The sequence below is a fragment of the Sebastes umbrosus genome, chromosome 3 (assembly GCF_015220745.1).
Source record: "Sebastes umbrosus isolate fSebUmb1 chromosome 3, fSebUmb1.pri, whole genome shotgun sequence".
In the NCBI taxonomy this organism is placed as follows: domain Eukaryota; kingdom Metazoa; phylum Chordata; class Actinopteri; order Perciformes; family Sebastidae; genus Sebastes; species Sebastes umbrosus.
In genome coordinates, this window is record NC_051271.1 from 38333089 (window position 1) to 38346973 (window position 13885).

The window sequence follows — 13885 nt, forward strand, 5'->3', positions numbered from 1 at the left end:
TAGCCAATGTGTTTCTTATCTATTAGCTGTTGCACTAGCAGCGGTGTTCTCACGACTTAACCACTTGAATACCAAACCTATCGTGTACACGACTTCCCATATGACATGTTCATTAGTGAGCTTTAGAGGTGCTGGAAGGTATATTTCATCGTTGGGCAGAGCCAGGCTAGTTGTGTCCGCCCCTCCTTTTCCAGTTTTTATGCTAAGCTAAGCTAATCGTTCCGTGACTGCAGCTTCATATTTACTGTACAGACATGACAGTGGTATCAATCCTCTCATCTAACTCTCAGCAAGAAAAATCCTGTTGATGTCATGCTACTAGCTACTGGCCGATAGCCGGTTGTTTGGGAACAGAGACGTAAATACATCCACCGCGGTACAGGCTGACAGCATACAGCCCATGGGTATATTATAAGATAATAAAAGTGATGAATTACAGCCAATATATCCATTATTACAGCCGCAAACAGCTAGCAGGAAGCTGTCAGAGCAGATATGTTATATGAGCGTGCAGGGCGGTGCAGTCCCGTGGGTCTGATGCACCTTCATTATGCCGAGGAAAATAACTATGGATTAAGCTATTAATTCATTCTACAACATAACGGTTTAAATGAGGGCTATTTAAGTGTTCCTACTGGGAAGTTTATTTACTTTGAAAAAAAAGATCCTCTGATTTACAGACGTCTCTTTATACATCCATGGCCACAGACTCGTTGGTGTTTTCAGTCCAAAATAGCGAAAGCGCTACCACAGCAGCGCCATCGTTTGTCAAAAAAGCACCTGAGTTTCGCCTCTTTGCTTCTATACTCTTTGACCTGACTCAAAATGACTATTAATGTTGTTTTGTGTGTGCTGGATGTGTACTTTAGGCAACTGTTTGCTGCACATTAGCCATAGGAACTATATAAAGTGAGTTAGTGTTTTTCAGGTATAGTCCTGATTTGAGATAAGAAAGCCAAAAGTTCAATCAGGTCAACTCTAGAAGCTTCATAACGTTGGGGACGTGGTACAGTCAATTAGTGTTTGCCTACTGCATCTTACATGGATACATATGTACATCTGTGTTTTTTCTTGTGCATGAAAGTCTAAATAAAAAGGCATCGATTGGTCTCAGTTAAGGAAGATGTTTGAATCCACTATTGTGCTACATCAGTAATGTTCCTCTGTTACTGCAGTTTGCCTGTGTTTGGATTAATGATCCTCATTATTTTTGGGACCGTCTTCTCCATATTAAATAATTTTACCTTTTTCTGATGCACCTGTAATTTGGGCACAGATGATTTCAGCCTTTATGGAGCTCTCTTATTTGTCTCATATTGTCATGGAAACTCATATCGCCAGAGCTCCTCTATACTAGCTGCAATATGTTGAGCTTATTGTCATTCTAATATGGCCCACTGTTGTGGTGTTTGTGTATGCGATTAATGATGTGATTTTACAAAAGATGCTGACATTATGTGTACTTATCACATTTCAAATACATGGAACGGCATTATGAAAGGCAGAATTGCTGCAGCTGTAGGAGCTGACATAACACTGCTGAGGGAAACACATTGCGCACACACACACACACACATAAACTGCCAGAGGCCTGGAAAAAAAAAGTTGAATAAAGTGGAGGCGCATGAAGACTTCTTCATGTCAGCAGCATGTGTGTGATCTCCTTCAGCCCCCAACCCCCCCCCCCCCCTCCTCAAATAGACACACACACGTAACACTGTGCATCTGGATGACAGTGGACTTCGCCTGAGGTGACCTCGGGGGCCAAACCCACCACTAATGTGTTCTGACAAGGGTGCTACAAAAAAGTGCTAACAGAGCAATGTAATGGTTAAAACCACCCCGGCGCTCATCCATACCTCAGCACTTTAACCTCAGTCCTGTAAACCCAGGTGACCAATTTTCCAGTACACGTTGTCTAATTTTTGTGGGGACAAATAAGAGATTACATCAAACCGGGTCGTGGCTATGTGGGACTGTGAGCCTTGGGATAGTTCTGGGGACTCTCACTGGTTCATTGCGCCTGGGGGAGGGGGGCATAGCTGTGGGGGGAAATAAATTGTAGTTGACCAGAGAATATGGCTCCCTCTCACAGAATTCAGACTCAGAAATGAGTTGACCTCTGACACTTGTGACTTGCAGTCATAAAACATTAACCCAAGAGAATCTAGGTTAAGGCAGAATCACAGAATATCACTAAAGGAGTGATTTCATGAAATTAAAATAAATGATTATACTTTAAAAGGGTATTTTCACGAGACAGCTCGAGACCTGAGTACTCAGCTTAAAGCTACAGTGGGTAGAATTGGAGCAAAATATGATTTTAGAAAGATATTTTTATAAAACAATCGTTATATCCTGACAGTAGTGCTGATAAAACAGGTAATCTGGAAAAAGTCATGTTCCTCTGTGTCCTCCGGTGTCCTCCGGTGCTGAAAACAACCAAACAGAACTGATCTGCAGTCTGCCGTCCATCTGCCGTCTATGAGAGCCGGCTGTCAATCACTCGTGAACTCCGATCAAAGCTGTAGTAGTGTGTGTACAGTTTATTTGTCGGTGAATAAATGCTACAACTCCTCAGCTCAAGACGGGAGACGACTTCCTGTATCTTGCAACTCCGGCTCAGACTCTCTTAAGGTGGGCTGTTAAGGTGGACCAGCTTTTCTCCTTTAAGTGACAAGCCGCTCCTCTGAGCCGCTCAGCTTTTTAATTAATTATTAATATTTATTTTAACCGTTTTAACCGAAAGCGTTAAATCGGTTAAAATTCTTAATGTCGGTTAAACGGTTAATTATTAACATCTCTATTTTGTAGTGTACTGTTTAGCTGTAAAATGAGAACGTTTGTGACCCGGTGCCATGTTGAGATCAGTTGAGGAAATACCAAGCACCGCCCACCAGCCGGAGCACAGCCAATAGGAACGCTCTCTCTCTGAAATGACCTGTGATTGGTCAAAGTCTCCCATCACGAGCTAGATTTTCTAAAGCCTGAAAACAGAGCCATGAGGAGGAGCAGAAGTCTAGTTATCTCTCGGAACACTTGAATTACGGTATGCTGAAAGGTTATTATGGAATTTTTCCCCGATGATGCCAAAAATATTCTGCCTACTGCAGTTTTAACCTGGTGATCTTGACAAACACATAGTGTATTCTGTTTTGCCATTAGTTTTGGAGTTGAGCGAGGTTACGGAGCTCCCACACGGAGCTTTTTATGTTCCCAAACAGAGGGGCAGTGTATGGGCTCACTGCTACATGGGATATAGCTCATATAAAAAAATAAAATCTGTATTTCTAAACTTTAACATGAAGACATGGACTACAGTAGCGAGAGGAAAAAGAGGAGAAGTAGATAAAGGCCACAGAGCTGTAGTGTATTTGCAGAAGGGAGAGGAGGGGACAGGAGGGGCAAACTCATGATCGCTTTTTTATGTCATAACATGTAGTGCAAACAAGCCTCACAGGTTGACACAGATTGAACTAGCATGTGAGCCCACATGAGCACACATACGACACTATTACTATTACGCAACAGCTAAAGATTTCTAGAAGAACTGCTGTAATGTGACAGGAAACAGGAAGCATCACAAGACAGACAGAAACCCGAAACAAGGTGCAACTGTCTCTGTTTTCACGTCATTCTCTGTCTGTCTGTCTGTCTGTCTGTCTGACTTGTGTTCCTTGTTTTTCTCTTTCACTTCTTCCCAGCATGGAGGCACATTGACATTTTTCCCAGCAGAAACTGACATGTCGTAGGAAAAGCACAGGTGTATTCAATAGCATTAATGATGGCTGCATTCCACCTAGTTCAGGGGTCAGCAACCTTTACTAGCAAAAGAGCCATTTTAGGCAAACAAAAAAATAAAAATCTGTCTGGAGCCGCAAAACATTTGAGCATTGTGATGAAGGTAACACAGCTTATAGTCTAAGAATAGAGTATATAAGTCTAATGCAGTGAGGGCCAAAGTGCAAATGTACTACAGAGTATTAGGGCCACGTTGAGGGAAAAAACATCTGAGATTTCCAGAATAAAGTCATAATATTACGAGAAAAAAAGTTGTAACATTACGAGAATAAAGTCATAACTTTACGAGAAAAAAGTCGCAATATTACAAGAATAAAGTCATAATAATAATTAAATAATATTATGACTTTATTCTCATAATGCTACGATTCTTTTTCTCTTAAACTTATGACTTTATTCTCGTAATATTATGACTTTCCTCTTGAAATCTCAGATTTATTTTTTTTTCCTCAATGTGGCCCTAATACTCTGTCGTACCGTCGTACATTAGACCTACAACAATGATAAATAAAAATGAAAATCTAAACAAAAAACAGTTATTCCTTTCCATTTTTTTAAACCCACAGGGAGCCACTGGAGAGGGGCTAAAGAGACGCATGAGGCTCCGGAGCTGCAGGTTGCAGACCCCTGACCTAGGGTAAGTCAAACACGTACTAACACAACTACGGAAAACATGTCACAAACGTAAATAGAAAACTTGTGACAAACGTGACACGTGACTCCCGGTTAAAAGTCCGGTGTTTGTCGGGCTCCACCCCCGCTCACCATAAGTGGTCTTTCTTGCATCTTATACTACGTCACTAACTCTTACCGTAGCATTTATACACGGATGTGTTTACATTGCAGTCAGTACAGGATACATGGTGTACAAATGACACACGGAAATCAATAAAGACGTACTTATTGCACGCTTAACGCCTTGCACATTATCGTGGTTGGGTATCGTGCATGCTGGCTCACTGGAATAGCTTACTGGGGAAACTTAATGGTACTGAGCCATCATTAATGTCATCAATTTCATCTGTGCATTTGTTATTACGACATGACAAAATGTCTGCTGTAGAAAAGGTCTATTACACACTGTGTTGGGGGCAGGGGGGGCAGTGAGTTGGGGTCAGCACTGCTACCCAGCTGCAGTGCTGCCCCTGTGGGTAAGACAGGGAGGTCAGAGGGTCTCTGACCCGTCACCAACTACGCTGCAGCGTTACCAGGCTCGTGCCAAGCAGAGTGCCTCGGAGCTGATGTGCTCCCACCCCCAACCCAACCCCCCCCCCACACCGGTTAGGGCCAATCTTCAGTGTGTATGCTCACCATGGCTGCGAGTGTAGATGGTGGTAAATCCTTTGTCCTTGCATAGAACCCCCCACCCCCTCACATTATGACTACTGTAGTGTGTAGCCTACGTCACACTAGAACAAGCCACAGTGGTGCTATTTTTGAACCGACAGTGTCTTTCCTGAGGCCTTTTGATACTGTGGGTCTCTTGATGTTAGCTGCAATTTCACTTTAAGTTCTCTAGCCTTTATAAATGGGGTGATGTATTTGGTGATGATTGATTGATTTTTGTTAGGGCTGTCGATGGAATAAAATATTTAATTGTGATTAATCACAAATGCACATTTGTTTTCTGTTCAAAATGTACCTTAAAGGGAGATCTGTTAAGTATTTAATACTCTTATCAACATGGGAGTGGGCAAATATGCTGCTTTATGTGAATGTATGTATATATTTACTATTGGAAATCAATTAACAACACAAAACAATGACAAATATTGTCCAGAAACTGCGTAAAGCATAAAAAATATGCTCAAATCATAACATGTCAAAGTGCAGCCCAACAGGCAACAACAGCTGTCAGTGTTTCAGTGTGCTGACTTGACTATGAATTGCCCCAAACTGCATGTGATTATCATAAAGTGGGCATGTCTGTAAAGGGGAGACTCGTGGGTACCCATTTACATTCACATATCTGGAGGTCAGAGGTCAACGGACCCCTTTAAAAATGGCTATGACAGTTTTTTCTCGCTAAAATGTAGCATAAGATTGGAGCATTATTTAGCTTCTTCTCGACAAGCTAGTATGACATGGTTGATACCAATGGATTCCTTAGATTTTCTTGTTTCATATGATGGCAGTATCTGCCAGCCCTAGTTCTAATTTTATGCAAAATAAGCTATATAGGTGAAAAAAGTGAGAAAAGTCACATCCTGCATCCATAAGTAATGATCCACTCCATCCTGGAGAGTGATGCAAATCACAGAAAGTTGAAATTAACGTATATGTTCTGTTCAATTAAAAGACCCGAGGACCTATATTAGGTACTAGATTAGTGCAGCGGGGGTGTTCAGGGTTAGCTGTGTTGTTCCCACAGGGACATAACAGGCCAACAGACCCATGAACACTAAACTGGTTGCTGCATGCCTAAATATAGTATAGTAGCAGCGGCTAGAGCATGGCTTGTATCAGCCACGGCGAACTGCTGGCCATGGTGGCACAGCAGTGACGCAGCATGGCCAGTAGTCAGTGCATGACAGAAACACACACGCAAGCAGGAGCACTCACTCTGATTTATTTTTGTTTGCTTATTAAAACCCACCCCAAGACGTCTTTTTTTCCAGTCTTAAGAGAGCTGAAGATGGCAACACGAAAGCACTCAAAATATATTTTTTTCCACTTCAGGATTTCTCCGACGCTTTGAGGGTTTTGCTGGTGTTGCTTACAACAAACAAACATGAAGTCTTCATGCGGTGAAAATATTAGGAGGCTGGCTGGCTGTGTGGGTGTGAGTTCTGAAGCACCTCAGCAGTCGTCAGATAAACCCAGTTATTAGGCCTCGGTCTGCCTGCGTAACACTGCGTATCAGACAAACTACTGCACACAGATCTGCAAATTAGTCAAGCGGCCTGCCTCCCTCTGAATCGCTCCCCTCAAGGCAAGCATCTGCCAGCACATTTGTGATTAAAGCTCAGACATGAGGAACGACTAAAACAACAATAGAAATAGGCTAAGAAAAGAGAGGATAGAGCTACGACAGGTCGTAGTCTTTGTACCTCTCTTTGTTGTAGAGACTGGCTTCAGCCGTAGTGCCAACACAGGCACAGTGGTGATGGCAATGCAAACAACAGCACTGTCTGCACAGGCCACGGGGGAGAGAGAGATGAAGGGACAGTAAGTGGGAAGAGGAGGCGATGAAGAGATGTACGTTGAACACTTGAACAACACTCACAGCTGATGGTGTAGGTCATTCTGATGTAATGCCCTTACAATTGTGTGATGAGGTTTTTCTTGGGGGGAGAGAGAAGCCTAGATGAGAGGACTGCAAAGAATAACGTGAAATCCCCGGAGGAGGCATTACAGCTAATATGAAAGGGTGAGAGAAGAGGAGAGGCAATAAGGAGAAATGGTATGAGTGGTTGAGAAAAGGGGACTCACTGAGTGCTTTGTCACACTGACTGCAACCTGTGAAATGACTGGCCGGAAAAAATCAGCCACAAAACCTTCTCATCAGGCGGTGACACTCAAATGGCAGCCAGGTGGAAAAAACCCTCGCCCACGATTGTAGGTAGGGCTGTGTATTGTCAAGAATCTGGTGATACGATACGCATCATGATACAGGGATTACGATTCAATATATTGCGATATATTGCGATACTGTAAGCAAGGCGATATATTGCGTTTTTTTTCAAATCAAATTTGCCACTAATTTTTCAATGCATTAACGCAATAGATATTTCGAAAAGGTTGTAGCGGACTCAGTTTTAAAGCTAGAGTGAATATACTGGAATCACATGAAACTATAAAACTTAAGGAATCCATCGGTGCCAACCATGTCGTACTAGCTTGTCACGAAGGAGGTTAAATAACGCTCCAAAGTTACATTCAATTTTAGCGAGGAAAAACTAGCATGGTTATTTTCAAAGGGGTTCCTTGACCTCTGACCTCTAGGTCAGTGAATGTAAATGGGTTCTATGGGTACCCACGAGTCTCCCCTTTACAGACATGCCCACTTTATGATAATCACATGCAGTTTGGGGCAAGTCATAGTCAAGTCAGCACACTGACACACTGACAGCTGTTGTTGTCTGTTGGGCTGCAGTTTGACATGTTATGATTTCAGCATATTGTTTTATGCTAAATGCAGTACCTGTGAGGGTTTCTGGACAACATTCTTAATTTTTTGTGTGTTAATTGATTTCCAATAACAAATATATACATACATTTGCATAAAGCACCATATTTGAGTATTAAATACTTGACAAATCTCCCTTTAAGCTACAATTTGAACAAATAAATAGTGTGTGATTAATCATGATTAACTATAGACAATCATACGATTAATCGCGATTAAATATTTTAATTTAAAAGCCATGAAAATGAGCCTCGTTCTGATACAAGTGAATAATCCCCATGCCTGCTCGCTTTGGGAGGCGTTAAAGCGCGCCAGTCATTCAAAGGAGGCAAACAGGTGCTGTTTAGGTAAATGATGTTTCTCTTAGCTGAAGCACAATACCCACAATGCATGTGTACAGGCGTGCCCTGTACCAAGGCCTTGTCTTTGTGTTTACAGAAAGGCCATCTCTGAAAGCAGAGCGAGGGGAACTCCCTCTGAGTAAACGCACGACTGAAACATGAGCCGTACGGCAGGCGATCCCCATCAGCTGTGGCTGACCGGATTCAAACAGGCACAGTGATTTGCATATACATACATCAATACAATACAAGCATGTGATCGGTCGGATTTAATCAATAAAGTCATGATTGGAAATCAGAATTTAATTTTTACTAGATTAAAATATTGAATCGCAATTAATCACATGATTGTCCATAGTTAATCATGATTAATCGTAAATTAATCACACATTTTTTATCTGTTCAAAATGTACCTTAAAGGGAGATTTGTCAAGTATGTAATACTCTTATCATCATGGGAGTGGTCAAATATGCTGCTTTATGTAAATGTTTGTATATATTTATTATTGTAAATCAATTAACAACACAAAACAATGACAGATATTGTCCAGAAACCCTCACAGGTACTGCATTTAGCATAAAACATCTGCTCAAATCATAACATGGCAAACTGCAGCCCAACAGGCAACAACAGCTGTCAGTGTGTCAGTGTGCTGACTTGACTATGACTTGCCTCAAACTGCATGTGATTATCATAAAGTGGGCACAGCCATGACAGTTTTTCCTCGTCAAAATTTAGCGTAAGTTTGGAGCGTTATTTAGCCTCCTAGTATGACGTGGTACAACCAAAACATAGCAAGTTGCATTAATGCATTAAAGAAATTAGTGGCGTTAAAACAAATTTGCATCTTAATCGTGTTAACCTTGACCCTATTTAAGACATGCCCAAACACATTATGACATCATAAACTACCATAGAAACCATTTACATTAAACACACAAATTCTGTTCTTCCACAACTGAATCGGACTTTTCACTTCTCCTCGTCAAGCTGTCAGTCACAGACAAATTTACATCACATTAAGCGTGTGCAACGCCCATAGCCACAGCTTCTGCTCTTCACCCTTTCACTGACACAGTGTCAAGCAACCACCATCTGGACAAAGACATCACACTTCTGCTTTACGTCTTTACTGCGCTGATCAAACCAGTCAGTTTCTCTTTGACATTTGAAGTAAACCCTCGCTGTTTATAAGAAGCTTCTCTTTCCATTGAGTCACACTCTCAAAAGTTGACAGTGGACCCTGACTGTGTGCTGACGCAAAATAACCTCATGTGTCACACAGGTTAAGAACATATGCACTAGATGAATGGAAAATAGGCATGTATATGTACGCCAGCATCTACAGAGAGAGCTTTCTGAGATCAGTACTGAGACATATTCCACACCATAGGGCATACAAAGAGATAATGAAGACGGGGGTTTACAGGAAGTGACAGAATCTAAATGGCTGGCCTATAAATGATAGCACGGCGCTGGGATTCCGTGCAGCGTCATAAGTCATTCAGATGTCTACTAAACATTTTATTGTGTCTGTTGGCTTCAAACACCCAACAATGCCTACCAAACTCAGCTTTCAGGATGAGCCAGCATCCTTTAACTGCAGCCTATAAATTCCAGTCTTCCTAACAATAAAGCGACTGATAGATATTTAACAAGCGAGAGCAGGGAGTTCATGTCACCACTCCGGTAGTTCAGCGTGCCAGTTCAGAAACCTGAGGTGGAGGAACACCTTTTTTTCCCCCCACACTTTCCTGCCCCCCGAACATACTTGCAAGGATAAGAGCTTGTTAATCCAGAGGTGAGATGAATGGCAGCACTGTGTATGTGTGTGTGCTAGCAGGAAGGAGGGCAGGCTGGGACCCCGGGCGCAACTCAACTCAGCACAAAGACTGGCTCAGTGCTGCTTCTGTCACACATATAGGGAAAGGATAAAAATATACATGTATGTTATATAGCAGGGAAATGCAACAACAGAGGAGTTACAGTGCTCATGTGGGCAAGATATTTACCTTTAGTTAGCTATCAGGACTCAGTATAAAAGTTACAGTAGAATTGAAATACCTAAGAGGATTAATAAAGTAGCCCTTCTTCTTCTTAAAGGTCCCATATTATAAAAAAGTGAGATTTTCATGTTTTTTTTTTTATTATAAAGCAGGCTTAAGTCCTATATAAATACTGTGAAAGTATCGAAACACTCAATCCACAGGGAAATACACACAGCCCGTATTCAGAATGGCTGCTTTTGAAACAAGCTGTCAGGATTTCTGTCCATTTGTGATGCCACAAATATTCAATATTTAGATCCTTTACACGGTTTAAATGTAAACATTCTAAATGTGTCCCAATTAATTCCTGGTTGCAGTGTATGTAAATGTCATCAGCTGACAGGAAGTACACATGGACCCAAGCTGTTGCCTAGCAACGCAATTCTGTTGCAATTTCGTCGCAATTCCTTCGAAATGCGCTAAAACGGAGCGTTTCAGACAGAGGGTAAATACGGACATATTCAGGCCGACAGTATGAGGAAAATAAAGTTTTTTTTGAACATTACGGCATTTAAACATGTTCTAGTAGAAACACAAAATACAAGTATGGAACCGAAAATGAGCACGATATGGGACCTTTAAATGCTAACACTGCCTTCCCTCCTGGCTTTTTTTTTAAAAACCGAACAATACAGCTATAACACACATGACAAAGTTGACCCTGAAGTTGTTAGTTCTTCGTGTTACAATTTTCAAGAAGTGATTTCACCTGGAGGCATGTGTGTTAGAAAGTGGAACACAGTTGAAGGTGAAATATCCCTTTAAGCATTAGAGCCACTGAGGATATGCTGTGTGGGCATGTCAAACAGAGGAGAACTGGATGCTGCGAGCGCAGGCTCGTAAGCGCATTTGCTCCTCTGACCTGTTCCTAACGTGTCGGCTCAGACGAGGCAGATAAGGAAGGAAAAGAGCGTTTTGTTTTTTTATTGCCTCCTGAAAGCAGTGGATGGTGAAATTGAACTTCTGTGAGTTATCCAAACAGCGCTTCAGCTGTCTAGGCAGGACAACAAGGCCAAATTACTATCAATCACACTGATCCTCATGACAATATTGCATTTTCACCACAAGGGACTTTTACCGCGAAAGCTTCTATTAGCTGATTTATGAGATACAGTTGATACAAAAAGGATGATATCGTTCATGAAGAGAGGAGGTAAAAGAGGATTATATTTGAGGATTATTAAATGTGTCCTCCTGGCATAAATCTCTGTTTTTATAATAGTGTCCCTTGACAATGACATATTTATACACATAAATAATATTCCAGAATATGATATTCTCTAAAGTCATGTCCACACATACTGGCCAATCTTTTTGTTACCACTTGGGGGGGAGGGCAACAAGATGTAAACACAACACCAACATATTATCATCTCTAAAGTTGATGTAAAGAATGTGTGTGAAACCGTTGCCTATTTACAGCCACCCAACAAATTTAATTTAATAATCATTCTCTACTTAGCTCTGTTTTGGTCCTCACCAACTCCTATGTAAAATATATATATATATATATATATATATATATATATATATATATATATGATCGTGTTGTTTTTTGCTACACAAAGCATCTGTTTTCTCGGCAAAAACAAAGTTCTAAAAACCCACTGTACACTACCTGCTCAGCACCAAACAGCAGGCAGACATGGTTAGCAACTAGCTGGTGAACACAGTGGAACATTTAGCAGCTAAAGAGCCAGATATTTCCCTCATGAGTTGGTAGAGACCAAAAGCAGAAAAGAGGAGTGAATATTGGACTCACGTTCACCAGGTGGACAGAAACATGACTGCTAATGTTGCTCTGTAACTGTTAGATGTGTAAATAAGCTATTGTTTGCTAACCAGTTTGACATATCAACTTAAAAGATGATGATTGCCAATTCTGTGTTCACAACTTGTTTCTGCTGCCCCCAAGTTGCCAAAAAAAGTCTATTTTCCCATGTTTTTGTGTCTTAGTGACTAACGGGGACAACAATTTTTTTTCCATTTTTAGTGGACATACATTACGGTGCCAGCTTTCCCCAATAGCATCATATTGTAGCCCGTGAGCGGCTGGGGCTAGGACGATACACATATCTCCCGATTCGATACGATAACTGGGTGCCGATTTGATACGTTTTGCGATTTTGAAGTTTTGCTATACAATTTTACGATTAAGTGCACTAGACCATGGGTAAAAGTTGAATCATACACTTCTAGGGACTTTTACTTTGGAAAATATCTAAATTGATGGAGTAAAATTTAAGTAATTAGAGTAGTACAATTATTTTCAGCATGTATGTAGTCAGAGAGGTCCTGAAGTCAAATATAGCAGTCATCGTCAGGTATCATTTATTACATTTTTTCCAGCAACCCAAAAATCAAAGAATAAAGAAATTTTCCTCACAAATTAGTGGTGTTTTCTTTTTAATGTATAAGGGACATGTAATGTTTTATACTTCTGGTGAATATAATCCAATCAATCTTATTTCCATATATGTATTTTGTGTATACAGTTCCCTTTAACATCTTATTTTGAAAACTGGAAACCGGACGTAGTCACACGTGTATACTTCCTCTAACTTCTCCAAGGTGGTCTCTAGCTCTCCTGTCAGCTCCGTTCTCTTTATCCATCCATGGTCAGCTCCATCGGGGCCGTTTGAATGCATTTAACATAAATGTCAGTATATGGGTGCTCTACAGTTGTAGCGAAGGCCCATTTGACCACGGAGATGAGAGCGACCGCATGGCGTGGCTTGACCGCAACGTTACCGTAATGCGATAACATCATGTGTCCCAAAAGCCAAATGAAGCAAATATATTGATTTTGGCATTAAAAAAAGTTATTTCAAAATCAATTTTTTCCCCACCCCCCCTGATAAAAGATATACGAGTGTTTTACAGGTGGTCCACGGAAAGCAAACACATCTCAGCTCCAATGTATGCAAGAAATGGACTAAATGGATTACATTTATATAGCTCCTTGCTAGTCTTCCGACCACTCAAAGCACTTTACACTACATGTCACCATTCACCCATTCACACACACATTCACACATTGATGACAGAGGCTGCCATGCAAGGTGCCAATCTTCCTATCAGGTTCTAATCTAAATACTCACTCACACACAGATGGCTCAGCCTTCAGGAGCAGTTTGGGGTTCAATGTCTTGCCCAAGGACTTAGGGAGCACTTTGACATGAGGACTGGAGGAGCCAGGGATCGAATCATCAAATTGGTGGATGACACGCTCTACCTCTGAGCCACACCAATAAAGGTACTAAAGCAGCTGGTAAAGCAGCAGATGAGATGATGAGCTAAAAACCCTTGGTTGTTTAACAGTAAATCAATGCTTACATTATATTTCAAAGAGTATAAAGTTTTTTCATTTTCAGAAATCACAGAACTACTATACTTTTAATTCCACTGCATAAAGTTTATCTTACTAATTGTCAGCCTACCACTCAGAATTACGATGATCATGCTCACAAATTGAAATAAATACAGACCATTTGAATATACAGATGGCTCAGGTTAGGGATGCTCATTTTGAAAAATGTTCTTAACCGATAACCGACCCTCGTTA

The 13885-nt window shown here is 41.1% G+C and overlaps 1 protein-coding gene and 2 long non-coding RNA genes across 5 annotated transcripts in view; all 3 read right to left on the reverse strand.

Annotated features, from left to right (window-relative positions):
- Positions 1-13885, reverse strand: part of kcnq5b (potassium voltage-gated channel, KQT-like subfamily, member 5b) — a 161284-nt gene that overhangs the window by 139027 nt on the left and 8372 nt on the right. The gene's annotated exons all lie outside the window — the stretch shown is intronic.
- Positions 6355-7482, reverse strand: LOC119485083. Its single transcript, XR_005206184.1, has 2 exons — positions 7028-7482; positions 6355-6932 (listed from the first exon to the last, which is right to left on the reverse strand). It is a non-coding gene; the product is annotated as an uncharacterized LOC119485083 (long non-coding RNA).
- On the reverse strand, positions 9782-10459 carry LOC119485081. The gene is made up of 2 exons (XR_005206182.1): positions 10285-10459; positions 9782-10181 (listed from the first exon to the last, which is right to left on the reverse strand). It is a non-coding gene; the product is annotated as an uncharacterized LOC119485081 (long non-coding RNA).